Raw genomic sequence first — 17743 nt, 5'->3', positions numbered from 1 at the left:
GCATTCTTAGGCTCCCACTTAGTGCATGATTGCTACAGTACACATTGCTAACTTGTCCTTGTTTTAAAATACTTATTGGCTATCCATAACTAGGTTGAAATGAAGACTTTATTTTATAATTTCTTTCATAACATTCCGCAAGCTTAATAGCTTTGAAAAGATTGATAGGGTGTGAAGTCTCACCTACTTCATATTGACTATTGGGAATGCCCCTTCATCCAATGATACCATGACCTTGACCATTTTGATTAGGTGGTTGAAGTGGGACCGAATGTTCATTGTTTAAATAAGCTTTCTCCTTGGCTTCCTTGGTTCCCAATTGCATTAGCATCCATTGGGAAAATTGAGCCATTATTTGAGCATTGGGTTCTATTAATATTTTAATTTAAGCCTTTGTTTGGGTAATGCAATCCACCAACTTCTCAATGGAAGACTTGGTTTGATTAGTAGACAACACCATATGTTCCACTCTAGGTAATAGCTCCATATGCCTTTGAGTATGCCTATTCTCATGTTTACATATGGTATTATTAATTGCACTGATTTTTCCTTGCATTTGAGGCTCTTCAAGTCTCTCTTGAGGTGTATTTTCCAACATAAAATCTCTGATTTGCTGAGCGTACTCATCCTAGGCCCCTTACTCTTTCCCTTATGACCTGCCATAGTAGTGCAGTCCTATTGTACCCCCTATCAGAAAATTGGCTATAACTTGAGCTAGAAAACTCAGATTCTCAAAAATTTTGACTCAAATTGGAGCCAAAAATACCCTCTTCAAGATGCGCTACATCACATCATAATAGGTTTAGAACATAAAATTTTGCAATTCAATCTTTGAGGCTGAACTATCCAAGCCTACACCCTATTTTATCCTATAAGTACCTTGTTTCCACCTATGAGAGCAAAATGCTAGTGCCTAATGGCTATCAAACCCTATAAAAAGCTGGATAGGATCTGTGGAAAACCCATAGTACATATACTTGTACTTCAATATGAAGATGGTACCTGTAATAACTTGTATATACCCTACAATGTTCTATAAATCCCCTATTTTACCTTGTTTTGTTCTTCAAGGTACTTGAGTCTTTGAAAGTGCTTCAATCTTCAATTCTCCACTCATTGTACATGTATGAGGGATAAAACAATATGATAGGCTCCCTACATGAGCTCCAAATCACCGAGATGGGCAAAGTTTCGCGGAGGTTGGTTGGTTGCACCCCTTCGGGATCTTCAATTGTGGGGAAGGGTCATCTTTCTATTGTCCCACTATCCCCCTTGGCATCCAGCTTTTTCCTCAATGGAAATATCAACATGGTAGTGGAATGCTACTCCAATCAATCAACATGATATGCATTACTAAAATTTTTCATTTAGCTCTTTACATGAAATGCAAGAGAATTAAAATTGGGAAAAATGAATGGGAAGAGGATCTTACCATGCAATGACTCACTAATGACTTACCCTTTTACAATGTATTATAATATGTTTTTGCCATGAATGAACAATCATCAACAAATCAATGGATTATAATAAGCAATCTTATTAATCGATTGGGCTTTAATCGATTGTATTGAATGTAATGCTAAAACTTCAGTCAATAGCTTCTAATTTAGTGATTGGATCCAATATACATCAACTAACAATGCATTCCATGAGTGGGCTGATTTTAGCAATGATTGGTTGAAATTTGATGAAAATTTTACAATTCTTTAATCTCTCAATCAATTAGATGAAGCTCAATAATTGGATGAATGAGAGAGATTAAGAATTCAAGAGGAATACATTTTGTTAGTTTGATGAAGGCTTGAATGATCCCCTAATGCTTGATGGAGCCTCCAATTACGCAATATTGCAGAAATAATCTTCAATCCTTATGCATTTAATGCTTGGAAGCAATCTTGAAGCTTCAAAAGCTTGAGATTGAAGCATTAAACCCGTTTCCCCCAAATTTCTTGGCCATATCTATCCCAAAGATATCCAGATCTAGTCGTCTTCCACTTGTAGATGTCCTACAAGCCACTGTTAATCATTGTCCATGTCTTGTACCTGTAGTACTTGTTTGAAATTGGTTTTTACGATAAAAATTAGAAAGGAATATGAAGAAAAAAAGGAGAAAATGGATCAAAGATCAATGCTCTAATACCACTTTTCAAGGAGAGGACTAGTGAGAGAGAAAGAGGAGAGAGAAGATGAGATGCAAAAGAGAGAGAAAGAGATTGATGAGGAGAGAGAAAGACAAAAAGCGAAGAGAAGCCATAGAAGTTGTGAGCAAGGTGATGAGGAAAGAGATAGTAATGTATTAATGTTCCAAAAAGTTGTGAAAATTTACATGTCTCTCCCTTGTATACCTATGTCAGTGTGACATGGTAATATTATTATTTCTACACTAAACATCTCTTCTTCCTAGCTTCTTACTACAGACTGGTACTATGAGCCATCCTATCAAACTTTTAAAAGGATTAGCCAAGATGATTTGTTGTTTTGGATTAATGTATCCATAGGCATAAGAGTAAATTTTGACACAAAAAACATAAGAGAAGTGGTAGAGATTTTGGATTTAATTCTTGAATAAGAGGAGACTACTTTATGGGGAAGTAAACACCAAATTGCTGAATATTTTTAAATTGTTGAGAATGCAAGCAATCAATGAAACTCTAATCATAAAGATTTAGAAAAAATTTACAAATTGAAACAAAGCATGAAAAATGATAGTAGTAAGTGCTAGGTTTATTCATGTGGATGAATTCTGAGGAGAGATGGAAATTGCAACATGAAGCTTGGAATGAAGGAGACAAGCAAGGGAATGAATAGCTAGGAAGCTTGGTTGTTAGAAAGACTCAAAAAATGCAATGCATTATTGAATTTGGGTATGTGACCCAACATCTAGCTTAAATGAACAACCCTTTTGGGCCTAACATCCAATCATATAAGACACTCTCAAGTACCAATAGTCCAATGGGGGAAGGAACTAGACAAAGAGAAAGTATAGAAACTCAAACCAATGCCACAGTAGGAAGTAACAACCTTTGTTCAATTGGGATTCAAAGTACACTTTTGGGTTAAACCAATTATTTAAGGAGTCGAAAGAAAGTCCATGGGTGGATGAAGTATTTGATCTAGGATTATGAACTTTACTTAGAATCCCTTGTCAAAAAGAGCCATCATAAGATTGTATGATTTGGGATTAAAATCCCTATTTAAAGTGTCGGATAAATCTACATGGTTTGATCTTGCTCAAGACTTTGGCTTAAATTCATTATTTAGAGAAGAAATGACTTGAAATCATGTGCATTTAGTTGACTTTATCTAATTCAGAGGCCTTTGGGATGAGAATCCCAATGCACACAAACAGAGACTCAAATTAACTTGCATAGTAAATGAAATAGTGGATAATGATCTAAGGTTTCATATATTTCCAACAATGTTGAAGGATGAAGCAATGAGGTGTTACAAAAACTTGAATGCTCAACATAAAGAGATGCATGCTACCTTGTCAAAAGCATTTTTAGCAAAAACTAGGTGGCAAGGTTATAAGATAGATTAACACTCCAATTAGATTATTTATCCCAAGAAGTGACTGAAAGTGTCAAATATTATAATGAGCATATGGAAACCATTATACAGAAGATGAATCCAACTCCTAATGAGCCCATAAAAAAGCATAAATTCATAGATGGTCTCGAGCCCAAACTACATCAACATGTGAGTTTGCAAAGATTTACTTCTACTTTAGCAAATGCAAAGAATCATCCTAGATATGGTGGGAGGAGATTCAACTTAGTGAGCAATGATGAAAAGATTTATTTCAAGAACACCACATGGAATAATTCAAGTGGCTTACCTAAGAACATATCATATGTGACTGTTCCATTGAATCCACCTACAACTACAAGTTCTAATGTATTGAATATCCCTTTGAATTTGTATACCTCGATTCTAGCTTATATGGCGTAGATGGGAATGCCATCTATTCCTCACACTCAATCTACATTGGATGAAGCTAAGGAAGTGGATATAATAATGAAGTCACTAGGCAAGTTAAAAGAAGAAATAATGGGTGTGGCCCAAGCTCCACCAAAGGAAATTTATTTGATAACAACACAAGCTACTACTTCGTAGCAGCCTACAAGTGGTTCGACTTCAAATCCACCTAGATCAAATATCTAGTGCAGTAAATGTCATGGCTATAGTCATCCAGCTACTGAATGCTCAACTCCTTTACATTTACTACTAGACTACCCAACTTTCTACATTGTCTCAAGACAATTATTTGGGTACCAATTATTGGCATAAGGTAAGTTAAGAGTAACAAAAAACTCAAGCAATGCAAATAAACTATGACTATATGGATAGACTAATACAACATATAAGATTGGACCATCCTCTCAATCTTTTAGGCGGTGAGGTTTACATACCCAAGGGAGACCTCTAGACCCATGAAATAATTATAACAGTGATAAGAATTGTAGGAGTAATTTTCCTTTTATGAGAAATAATGAAAACTTCCAAACTGTAATGAGACAAAATGGGCAAACTCCTAAATGTTCAATTATATGTTTACCACTATCAATAAGAGGGCCATAAAGCTATGTACTACCTAAATGTAAGGAAAACTTAAGACTATACCCCTCTCTGTGGAATATGTAGTGGGGAGGGACAATATGAAGAAAATTGCCCAAATTGGAATGATGGATACTACCATCAATAATCACTTGTTGAATGAGGTGTGGTTGGGTGGTGGTTTAGCTATAATAATCTAATGATAGAATAAACGGTGCAAGAATTAGGGTTGAAAAATCTAAAACCTACTCATAAGATTCATGTGTGGCTGATTAAAGGAAGGTGAGCCCTTTGGGGTTATTGCAACATGTGAGGTCCCTAATTGTTGGACAAGAATTATGTGTAAACTATTTAGTAGTTTTTTCATCGAAGAGTATCTCTTCATATTATATTTTGCTAGATAGAGCTTGGTTATACCAAAGCAAGTTGCGATCAATACTAGTTTAGAGGGATGATAGTGATTGGTTCTCAAAATGATAGGGTTGAGAGAGTCAAGAGATGAAGTAGTCAGTAAAATAGATAGGAAGTCTAATAGTGACTTATATGATTTGAGGATAGAGAGGACCAATAACAAAGGCATGCATATCTAGTTACTTAAGACGAGTTTATGATACAATATCCAACAAGAAGTAGAGAAACTTAAAGTGAATACAATACACTAGCTTAACATAGCAAAACAAGTAGAAATAGGAGATTATGAGAAAAAAAATTCTTCAAATAATGATTTTGATAGCAATATGGACACGAGGAGTTTACTCCTTGTAAAGAACGAACATCACTATGAGTGAAAAATCTTGGAAAACCCCCTATGTACAACTCATGCAAGAGTCATATGACCCCCCTTTTTACACTTATACAATGTATCGCAAAAAATATTACATACTCCTTTTTTTAGATATAAGATTTTGTATTCTATTTAGTTTCTCATATTGACTAAGATTAAAAGACGAGAACATTTCTAACATAATAAATCTTAGGTATGTCAATCTTTATATGTAAATGCCTTGCAAAATATGCCCCCCCCAAATAAAAATAAAAATTCTTGTCTCCCCCACCCCCTAGTGAAACCCCCTTCCCTTTACATTTAAGGTTGGATGGGGGAAATTAATGGTGGCCTACCCTTAATGTATATGCTTATGCACTTTTTGAATCCCCCCCCCCTCCCCCCAACACTTACATGATTCCTCCATAAGTTATCCACATTAAACTCCTTAAGGATATAATTGATTGGTTGTCTACTTCTAATGAAATTGTACTAAATTGTATGAAGGAAAGTGTTATAGAAAGTGATCACAAAGGATCAAAAGAGAAAGATAAAGAGTTGGAGCTATCATTGCATTACTTTATGAATGAAATAAGAGGATCTATTGATGATGATAAAGAATTGAATGTAGAGGAGTCAAATGTAATGAAGGATTTATGTGGGATGCTAGAAACAGAGCAAGAAGCTACTAAAATAGTTATAATGAAGTGATGAAGAATATCAATGAGTTACAAAATGAAAAGGCACAAGCACACCTTAGGGAGCAATATTATATAGAAGTTACTACTTTAACTAACTTTTTCTTAGTGTGCATTGGTTAGGGCATGTGTCCATCTCTTCTTATGCTCACTAAATAATTTATCAAGGAATACCTATCTAATGCTCCTTGGTGACTTAGTATCAAGTTTCTAGCACACACTTTGAGATCTTGCACACCATTCACTTGGGACTCCATCCTCATTGTTAGACATCTAGTAGGCTACTTACATAGCAATTTTTGATTTCACCTTATATGATGCTCATGCATGGTCATTTCAATTCACCTTACAAACTAGTTACATAGTAGTTTGTGACTTCATCTTATATGATGCTTGTGCATGCTCATTCCCATTTTGTCCTATTACGAAAGTTGTCTTTTGGAGTACTAGTATTACATTGACAAGGTAACTTTTCAAAAAAGACACATCTAATGTTCCCTAATGAGTAATTGTGGGGATGCTAGCATACCCTTTGGGATCTTGCACACAAGGACTCCATCTTCACAGTTAGACATGTGCATGCTTCTAATAAATGTTCACAAACTTTGTCTAAGCAAATTGGTAATATGAATAAATACTTTATGTATAGTTTCTTCTTGGAATCTTGCGCATGTTATTATTTGAAAATATTTTTTGTGTAATGCTTTGAGGAGAGAGGCAAAAGGTAGATAATCCCAGTGTTTCTAACAAAGTAGGTCACATTCGTTGTTAGTATTTTTAGTGCATGAACAAGATGGTTTGGCACTAGTAGTAATAGTAATACTTTGTGTAGGCACATTAGTCAATCTAATACTTTGTTTAGAAAAATCGGTAACTTTTTCTAGTTACATGCTTCTACAAAAGGTTCCAAAACTTGATACTTTGTCTAGGAAAATTGGTAATACCAATAGTTTGTCTATATTTCTTTCTTAGAATCTTGTGCATTGCATTGATTGAAAGTATAATTCATGTTTAAAAACTTCATCTATGCAAATTGGTAATAATATTACTTTGTAGGCACATGCTTCTAAGAAAAGTTTGTATGAGAAATAGGAAAAGAAAATATGCTTTGGTTGGTGGGCAACAAGGGTGGCATAGCCAGAGAATAAGGAGCTTGGCACTAGAAGAAGGGCTTTAAAGAGAGGCATTAGGATCATACTCATGATTATCAAATGGATTTGCTAGTAAAGCATAATTACACATTAGGAGCTTGGTACTATAAGAATCATCTTTAGAGAGAGAGAGAGAGAGAGAGTATAGCATAATTCTTAAGGCATAGTATAATAATATAATTGACTATTAATGATCATAATCAACCAATGGCTTGGTCTACTACAAAGCTCTATATAGAGTTCCTCAAGGATTACTAGGAAAATGCACAGTGGAAACAATTGTTGCATTCTATATTGAGATATTCTTCCTAACTTTGTCCTTGTAGTAGCAACTATGATAGTCGAGCAACATAGGCAGCCTTCCACAAAGAAGCATATGCCTTTAGGTTCCTCAACCTCCCTTTCATTGGAGAGACCTTGGATTTCCTTGACACCCATATCATAAGAGGAATGCCTCCTAGGATGTTGTCGAGTCCCATGTCACCCAATTCAAATGACATCTTCAAGACAAGTCTCATCGATGACCCTATTGTCATGACTGCCACATTCCCTATTGGCAAGACGAAGAGGCTGTTAAGCAGATATTTCCCAAGAAAAAAAAGGCACAGTCCCTAACAGTGGGCACTGTAATCCAACTGCCAAGGGAAGCAAAGTCCTTGTCCATGGGAGAATACCTCCTGCCTCAACTAGAATTGACTTCTGAAATCACCTCTGACAACGAAATAGAAGCATGGATGTACTATTCTCCCTATTACATGGCAGTAACAGAGACAGAACAGAGACAGAGTAGACACAGAGTAGAGACAGTAGCAAAAGCAAAGCCAGAGATAGTAATAGAGACACAGCCAGAGACAGAAGCAGAAACAGATACAAAGGCAGAAGATCTATTCTTCTCTTACAGAGCCTCCACAGTAGCAGAGACAGAGCCTACAGAGGAAGAGGATGAAAATGATGAGGAAGAAAACGAAGCAGGTTATGAAAGTGCTGATGAAGAAGATCCTCTGATAGTGGATGATCTTGTCGATGTCCCTACGGAGATCTCAGAGGCTGAAGATCTCAGGGTGTTGGATGGAATGACCATGATTTTATTTGGGTTGGCCAATGGACCATACACTATGCAGAATCTACATAAGCAATAGATCAAAGGCATAAAAATTAAGTTCACTAGTGGCTCCTATCGCCCTGACATTTAGTCCAGAGAAAAGATGATGATGATGCCCACTGTCAACAAAAGCCAAAGCCCTCAGAGCCACGGCCTCTAGAAGGTCCGTTCTATGTGACATTCCTGGATGCATCCTCTGAAGATAAATCCCTAAGTCCAGAGGAAATCACCACTCACACAGAAGCAAACAAAGCTTTGATACCCTTCCAACAACCTCAACAAACAAACGAGTCATCTGTTCAGAAGGAGGACACTAGTTCTAGTGGAACATCAAACGATGACTCTACTCCCTTGAAAGAGTCAGACCTCTATCCAGAAGCAATCTGTGGGACATTTATCCGCGAAGTGGAAGGTGAAAGGAAAATAACATTCTTGGATACTGACGGTACTGAATGTCACCTAAAAGTGGGTCTCAATCTTTCAGAAGAGAAACTAGCGGTCCTATGAGATCTACTAAAGGAGAACTTAGACGTGTTTGTTTGGCCATATAAAGATCTAAAGGGGATTGATCCCACAGTATGTCAACATCACATTGACCTAGAGCCTGATGCCAAACCTGTAAGGCAAAGACAAAGGCGTATGAATCCTAATTATTCTGCTCTGGTGAAGGCTAAATTATTAAAACTTCTTGAAGTGCAGTTCATTTATCCCATGGCTAACAGTGAATGGGTTTCGCCCATTGTGGTTGTACCCAAGAAGAATGGGAAACTTTGAATATGTGTAGATTTTTGAAAGCTGAACTCGAAGACAAAGAAGGATCATTTCCCTATCCCTTTTACAGACCAACTGTTGGACACAGTAGCAGGCCATGAGCTGTATTCCCTCTTGGATGGATTCAGCGGATATAACCAAGTCCAAATCGCAGAAGAGGACCAATCCAAAACAACCTTCACCACAGAATGGGGAACCTATGCCTATAGACTGATGCCATTTGGGCTCTGTAATGCTCCTGTCACCTTCCAACGAGTAATGATGGCTGCTTTCCAAAATCATTTGCATGATTTCATTGAGATGTATCTTGATGACTTTTGTGTCTATAGCTTGATCCGTGAGCATTGGAGACACCTAGAGCAATGTTTTGACATATGCTGAGAGTATAGGATTTCTCTCAACCCTGAAAAATGTGTCTTTGGTGTCTCATCAGGAGTTCTTTTGGGCCATATTGTCTCTGCACAAGGGATTGCAACAGACCTAGCGAAGATTGAGAAGATTGCCGCCTTGACAGCACCAATAAACCTCAAGCAATTGAGAGGATTTCTTGGCCATCATGTGGGCTACTACAAAAGATTTATTGCACATTTTGCAACCAAGGCAGCCCCTCTGCACAAGCTCCTAAGTAAAGATGCGAATTTCCTTTGGACTGATGACTGTGAAGAAGCCTTTAATACCCTAAAATAGTGCCTTATTCAAGCACCTATCTTACAGCCTCCTGATTGGACGAAGGAGTTTCACGTGCATACAAATGCATCAGTCGAAGGGCTAGGTGCTGTCCTATGTCAAAAGGGCCTCTCTAAATTAGATCAATAGATATATTATGCAAGCCGAAAGGTCACTAATAGGGAATGGAACTAGACAGTGGCAAAGCATGAGTGATTGGCAATGGTGTTTGGACTAGAGAAGTGTCGACAGTATTTATTGTCAAGTTCTATGTGGATCATGAAGCCTTGTCCTTCCTGATAAACAAAGCAGATGTTAAAGGACGACTGATGAGATGGTTGCTCCTATTCCAGGAGTTCGATTTTGAAGTGGTCACTAAGCCTGGCCATTCCCATGTCCTAGCCGATCATCTATCACAGATCCCTCAAACTGCAGAAGAGGAACATGATGATCCAGACCTTCCTGATGCTTAGAAGAAGAAGCTTCTGTTAGAATCATCCCCCTACACCTTGCTAGGCAGTGCACTGTACAAGAGAGGCAAAGATGAAGTGCTACGAATATGTGTTGCAAGGGATGAAATCAGCATAGTATTGAAAGCATGCCATGACGAACCATGTGGTGGACACTTCGCAGGAGAAGCGACAGCCATGAAGGCTCTATTAGCAGGATATTGGTGGCCGACCCTCCACAAGGATGCACATGACTACTATAAGAGATGTGATGCTTGTCAGCGAATGGGAACACCCACCAAAACAAGTGCCATGCCACTGCAACCTATTCTTCCCCTAAAGCCGTTCGAGAAGTGGGGGATTGATTTTGTGGGTCCCATTGATCCACCCACTAGATGGAAGTAGAACAGATACATCTTAGTATGCACGGATTATGTCACAAAGTGGTGTGAAGCTAAAGCCCTGAGACGGGACGATGGTAACAGCGTAACCCTGTTCATGTACAAGAATATTATCACCCGTTTTGGCAGTCCTCTCGAGCTGGTAAGTGACAAAGGTACTCATTTCCTTAACAAAATCATGGAGGAGCTGACAGAACTGTATAAGATCCGCCATCGCAAGTCCACTCCCTATTACCCCAGAGCCAATGGCCAAGTTGAAGTCACCAATCGTATCCTCTGCTCGATCCTGACAAGAACGATTGCCGCACATCATCGCAACTGGCATGATCGACTTATAGATGCCCTCTGGGCATACAAGACCTCCCATAAGGCAGCTACAGGACAGACTCCTTTCCAGTTAGTGTATGGTACAAAAGCCGTCTTCCCTGTTGAACTAGAATCGCCCTCTTTGCGAGTGGCAGTTAAAGAACGCTTGGGAGATGATGAGTCACTTCAACGCCGCCTCCTGCACTTGGAATGCTTGGATGAGATTCAGAGGATGGCTCTACAGTGCATGGAAACCACTCAAGCGCAACGCAAGGCCTATCATGACAGTTTCATCAAGCACAAGGAGTTCGAAGAAGGTGATCTTGTCCTAGCCTATGATTCAAGATCTGGCAAGTTTCCTGGCAAGCTTCAACAATGGTGGATGGGCCCGTATAAGGTACTTGCTGTCAATCCTAACGCCTCTGTTCAGGTGCAGACCATTGATGCCTCTGATGACCCTTTCCTGATCAATGGCTATCGTTTGAAGAAGTACTTCCCTCCCTGGGGATCTTGACAATCACAGTCGACTCACCATTCCCCTTTTGGGTGTCGCACCGTCCTTCTCTTTGTGCTTCTGATAGCCCTTATGGTTCTCCTCATGAGGCGGTCTCATTCTGCTACCCCCTCACAGATACCTCTCAACCCGACCTTGTTCTCTTCTCATCTGATCCAACAACGGCGGCGAGATTGGTCTTGACACATGGTATTTCTACCATTCTCTTTCTTAACTTAAAAAAAAAGAAGGAAAAAAAAAGCAAAAGAAAAAAAAAACAAACAAAACTGTTATGGGAGAAAATGAAGAAATTCCCTGTCATAACAGGCCTTGTTCCAAGAAAAAATGGAAACACCCTTAGGCGGGAAGCTGATTGTGGAAAGGTGGAACCTTTCTAGCAAGTAATTTGAAGCCATCTCCCTTGGCACACTGTCTCTGCAATATCAGTCCATGTGTCCTTCTTACCATACGACTTTTCTTACAAATAATTGAAGTATGAGATTTGTAGGCTGCCTCCCTGGGTATGCCTTGTCTTCAAGATCCTGATAATAACCACAGCCGACATGATCTTCATCACCAACCCCTTGAGTGATGTGAGCTTCATCCTAACAAGATGGGGACGTGAGTTTACCAACCCTTGTTCCGATAGTTGGTTCTTGAGTTATTAATTTTTGAAGCAATTCCCCGTAAATTGGATGGTTTTCCATGTGAACGCGTCTTTATTGCTTCGAAACACTGATCTGATGTGCCAGCCCTACCCTACCCATTCCCCTTGACATTTTTCCTTTTTAATCCCTATCATTGTGATGCACGGTTCATCCGCTATTAATTTTTGCAGGTTCTTGGACCCTTTTCGTGCCGATTTTTCACATTTTTCCATGTGAACATGCCCTATTCTCATCGGAATTCCAATTTAATTTGACAGTCGTGTCTCGCCAGCCTTTCCCCCACTTTTTTATTTTTCCTTTCCCCTCCTCCGACTACTGGATTTTCAGTTATTAATTTTTCTGAGTGTTTTCGGGTATCTTTTTTGTGTTTTTCCCATGTGAACCCCTCCTAATTCCCCCCCAAACTGAGGTTGATGTGCCAACCCTGTGAATCCCATTTCATCGGACATTTTTCCTATTTATCACACTTCGTTCCGGCAATTGGTTCTTCCCGTATTAATTTTTGAGTTCATTCTCGAGTCCATTTTTGGGGTTTTTCCCATGTGAACGTGTCCTATCTCGATCAAAACTGTGTTTTTCAATGACAAGGTTGTTGGACACATTATTTTGCACATTTTTCCTTCTTTCCGCACTTTGTTCCAACGCGCGGATTTTCTGATATTAATACACGTATGTGTTTTCGGGTCAGTTTCTTGCATTTTTCCCATGTGAACACCCTGATTTTGCCCCGGAACCAGTGTCGCATTTTTCCTCATTTTCCCCTCGTCTCCCAACACATTTTTTCTTTTTACGATTTTTCAATCCGACATGCGGTTTGGGTTTTATTAATTTTTCTTTCTTTTTGTCGTGTGGCCGCATTTCTCGTGTTGCGTGTGAACGCGCCTGTTTCTGGTTTTAAGCGCCTCGGGACGCCCCCATGGCCAAAGCATTTTTTTTTAAACTTCCGCCCCGCGCATGCGCGCGGGATGGGGGTGTGCTCATTTTTAACAACCATAACCAATTTCAAAAAAAAAACCAACAAAAAAACAAACACACAAACCAACACACCCACCAAGCTAAATAAACAAAACAAAAGAAGAAATAATAATTTTAAAAAATTAATTAAAAATTAAAAAAAACCACAAACTAAAAAGTTTAAAAAAACACAACAATACACAAAAACAACCGAAATAAAAATAACATTTATAAAAATCCTAATAACACACAAACTTTAACATTTTTTAAAGAGAGAAAAAAAACAAAAAAAACACCCAACAACACCCACTCATCATCACATCCCAACCCACAAAAACACAAAAATAAATAAAAATAAATAAAACAAAAAAACACGTACCTGTGGTTGTCCCGCGGCCTTTCTTCTTCTCACACCTACTTTTCTCCCCACGCCATCGCCCTCTCCTCCCCACGTGCTTCCACGCACCTCCTCCCTCTGCTTCCACGACGAGAGGCCTTCTCCCTCTGCTTCCACGCGCCTCCTCCCCGCGACCCTCCTTCTTCTCCGCCTACCTCTTCTCCTCCTCCCACCGCGCGACGCCGCTGACGCCACCCTCCTCCTCCTTCTTCTCTGCCTACCTCTCCTCCTCCTCCACTCCCTTACACCGCCACCGTGATCTTCTCCACTCCCCTGCGACGCCGCCCAGAACATGCCTCCTCCTCTCCTCCCACCCCGTCGCCACCACGCCGTCCACTACCCCCCTTCTCCTCCTGGTTCGTTTGTCGACCCACATCGAGTTTCTTCACTAACTTAACTTAATCAACTTCCTTAACTAACTTAACTTTACTTAATCTACTTAACCTAACTTAATCAACTTACTTAACTTAACCTCACTTAATTAACTTAATCACCTTAATTCACTTCACTAACCTACGTCACCTAACCTAACTTACATCACTTCATTCCCTCACCTCTACTAACCCCAGTTTCCCCCGTGTTAGCCCCCTTCCTACCCCTTCTCCCCTTTCCCTCCACTGTTCCCACACCGTGCGGCCTCTCTAGGTGTGCCTATGCGTACGGGCGTGGTTAGCGGGCGTTCACGCGTGAGGACGTGCATCCGACTCATCCGTACGGTGGTGTGTTGCAATCAGCCGTTCACACGCAGTCATTATCAGCTATTCACACACAGCTCGGGTACCGACTTTTAATTTCAAAACCCAAAAAACCCTAAAAACAACACAAAAAACAAAAACTTCAAAAATTCATTAAAATTCATTTAAAATCCAAATAAATTACAAAAAAATTCAAAAAAATTTCCAACATTATCGAAATCATTTGCACTATTTTCCAAGATGGAAATTTAAGAAAATAAATTGCAAAAAATTCAAAACTTCAAAATTCTTTCAAAAATACATGTAAAATAAGCAAAAGTCATTAACAATTAGTAAAAATTCAAAAAATACTTCCAAATTTTTTTAAAAAAATTTCAAAAATCTCCTTGCCCCTTTTGCCAACAATCTCTCAATTGAAAATGCTTCCATAAATGGCCAAAGTATTATTTGAAGCCAAAACCCTAATTTTAAAACCTCACCTCATGAAAATTCATTTTAAATTCCAAAAATAAGCTAAAAATCATAGATAAATTCAAACGCATTGTTGACACTTGTTGGATTGTTGAAATCCCACCATTACACTTCACAACATATTCATGTGTCCTATATCCCGTTTTAATCATTTTAAAAAAAGAGAAAAAAAACACACAAAATATAAAATCAAAACACACCTATATTACAATTTAAAAAACATATAATAACAATTTTACCCAAACACTAGTGAATATTTCTTAAACCAAATATGATCCCCTAATATTGCTTTGATATTTATTTTGTTCCAAAAAAAATAAAAAATCAAAAACAAAAACACTAAGGTGCTTTATTTTTTCAAGTCAGTGGTTTTTACTTTTTTGATTGGATTCCTTGTATCTGGGACTACTCGGCACGTCTTCAGTCTCTTACATACACAACCCTACCAGGTATCTATTTTTTGTGCATTATTTATTTTGTTCATCCCTTAACCACAGCTAATTGTTAAAATAAACTTTATTCACCCACTTTTCCACGCGCGCTCGCGCTAAACACACATTTTTCTAATCACTTAAAATCAACCCGCCGTTCACTTTGCACGCACTACGTGCGCTTTAGAGGCACTTTAATTTTTAATAAAAACAAACCAACCGTCACAAAAAAGCACGTGCTAGCAAAAAAAGTACTCCACATCACCATTAATTTTTAATCAATGAATTTGCATTTAGAGACCCCAGTCTGGGTATCGCAGTCCGGGTTTCGTTTAAGCACAGCTTCACCCTAATAATTTGTAATTAAATTTTTTAAAATGAACAACCATTTTCTTATTAAGGTTTATAACCTAATTAAATTTCAACCATTGTTAATAATTTCTTAAAATGAACCCTTCATTAACATCATTCCGCTCACAACACTTTTTTCGCCTTTTAATAAACACGCTTCGTGGGATGGGCACATATAGTCCTTTAAGTTGAAATTATTGGTCAAAGTTATGGTTAGGTCCTGATTAGGTTTTTAAGGTATTATGGTTTGCTTGTGTGATATGATTACGGGTGCGGTTTGTAGTTTTTTTTTCTTTCTTGCCTAATACAGCTTCTTGGGTGGCAGGACAAATTGTTACACAAGTGAATTAGGTTCCAAGATTGAGACTTGGACTCATAAACACAATCTTGTGTATTGACAGTGGCATGACACTTTACTGGAAAGAAAAGAGTACTATCATTGCATTAGAAAAAGAGTGCAAGTACAATGCTTTATAGGAATTGAGTGGTGGTACTTTCTCCTACTGTGCATATGGGATTTTGATCCTGAGCCCTCACTGCTTTTCACAAAGGGACTAAAGTAGGTGTGATTGCAAATATCTCAACACACCTCCTTAATCACAACCAAAAGTACAAAGTGTGTAGAGGCTTTAGTGAAAGCAACACCTGCAAACTGTGGGCATACCATAAACATGGAAAAAAAACCAGAGGCTGTCGCAGAAAAGGCTAAGTGTGGGTACCACAAATATGATGGACATCTAGAGGCTATAGCAGGGACCTCACAAAGTGTACAGAGGTTGTAGTACAAGGATAACTGAGGAGTTTACAAGTTTATGTTTGAGGCATTAGGGCTAGGAAATACAAAACTAAAAAAAGTCTATCTGAATAGAAGGACTGATGAGGTTTATCCTTCTCCTGGTGGTCTTCTTCTTCTTCCTTTGCTCCATTTTCTTCTTCTTCTTTGACTGTAACTAGATAGGCCTTTTGGGACCTCTTTCTGGCGTGGTAGAACTTCTCGGTGTGTCCGGTCCTTTTGCAAAAGTCACAGAAGAGCTGATCCTTCTTGCCTTTGTACCTGTTGCCAACATATAGTGCATGCTCATCTTTAGAGGTGCTTGGTTCTTCCTTATTTTTTAGCTTCTTTTCCTCCTCTAACAATGATGCCTGGATATCAACAAGTTCAGGATTTGGCATGTTGATAAAAGTTGTTGATACATTATTATATTCAGGAGGCAAACTCTTAAGTAGAACACCGATTGCAAACAACTTCTTCCATTTTAATGTTGATTCCTGCAAGTTGGGTTAGAAGTCCTTCCATGTAATTTAGATGTGTGGCAAGTGATGTGCTCGACTTCATTTCAAGCCTGAAAAACTCAATTAGGAGACCATACTTTGATGATTTAGATTGTGCACCGAACAAGGTGTCAAGTCTCTTCCATGTATCCTGTGAGGTCTCACAGCTATTCACATGGTGGATATAGCTATCATCTAGCTCCACTTTGATAATGGTCTGAGCATTATCATCGTTCTTTTGCCAAGTGACAGCGAGATCCGCATCACGAGGCTTCTTTTCTTTTCCAGTGGTAATGGCCCAAAGGCCCTTCTTCATCAAGATCAATTTGATGCGGGTCTGCCAGGTATGAAACCCGACTCCTTTGAAACGAGCAGTTGGAGAATCTTTGCCCATATTCGACTTGAGAGACCAGCAGCAAATTAGCTTCAAATTATTGAGAATAACTAGGAATGAATTGATATTTCTATGTGTCAAAAGACACAAGCAATGGCAGTGAAATATCAAAAGATACTAGTTTGAAATTTTATGTTTGTTGCTTGAGTTTAACTTGATGATCTTTAAAAACTCTTCATAGCTTTCCCTCCTTGCTAATTTGATGGTTGAATGCTTGCTGAAAACTTCAGATTAGAGTGGCCTTGGCTTGGTTTAAGTGGCAGGAGAGAGAAAATGAAGGAAAAATGAGCTTAAAGGTAAGTGGCTATGGCTGTCCTGTCAAAACAGGGACCAACAACTGGTAAATGATCTCCCATGTGCTCCATAGGAATCTGCTCAAACCCTTTGAGATAGAGGACCCTCACTAATGGATCTAACTCCCCCTAAGAGGGTTTGTACTCATTATGCTCAAGTTGAGAGATCTAAGCCTTCAAAGTGGTCGCTGTCAAAACTACACCCAGATTTGGGAAAATGCAAATGCCGAGCATGGTGTGCATCAATCTCCTTGATTTTTGTGCCAAGAAGTTGTGCCTTGACCTGAAGAACAACTCTTGAGAGAAATATCGAAGACATATGGCCTGGTTGATGAGATATGGCTGCTCCAACAGAGGTAGGTAGGTGCTGTCCACAGACACAGTTATGGCAACAACTCTGAAAAGAGGCAATGCTGAAGCTATAGTTGCCCAATCTCAATGATTGAGGTACCAAGAAGGT

Source organism: Lygodium microphyllum, chromosome 16 (assembly GCF_053477565.2).
Source record: "Lygodium microphyllum isolate KBCC chromosome 16, Lygodium_microphyllum_v1.1.10, whole genome shotgun sequence".
NCBI classification, from domain to species: Eukaryota; Viridiplantae; Streptophyta; class Polypodiopsida; order Schizaeales; family Lygodiaceae; genus Lygodium; species Lygodium microphyllum.
The sequence above is the reverse complement of the archived record's forward strand: the minus strand, read 5'-3'. Positions refer to the sequence as shown.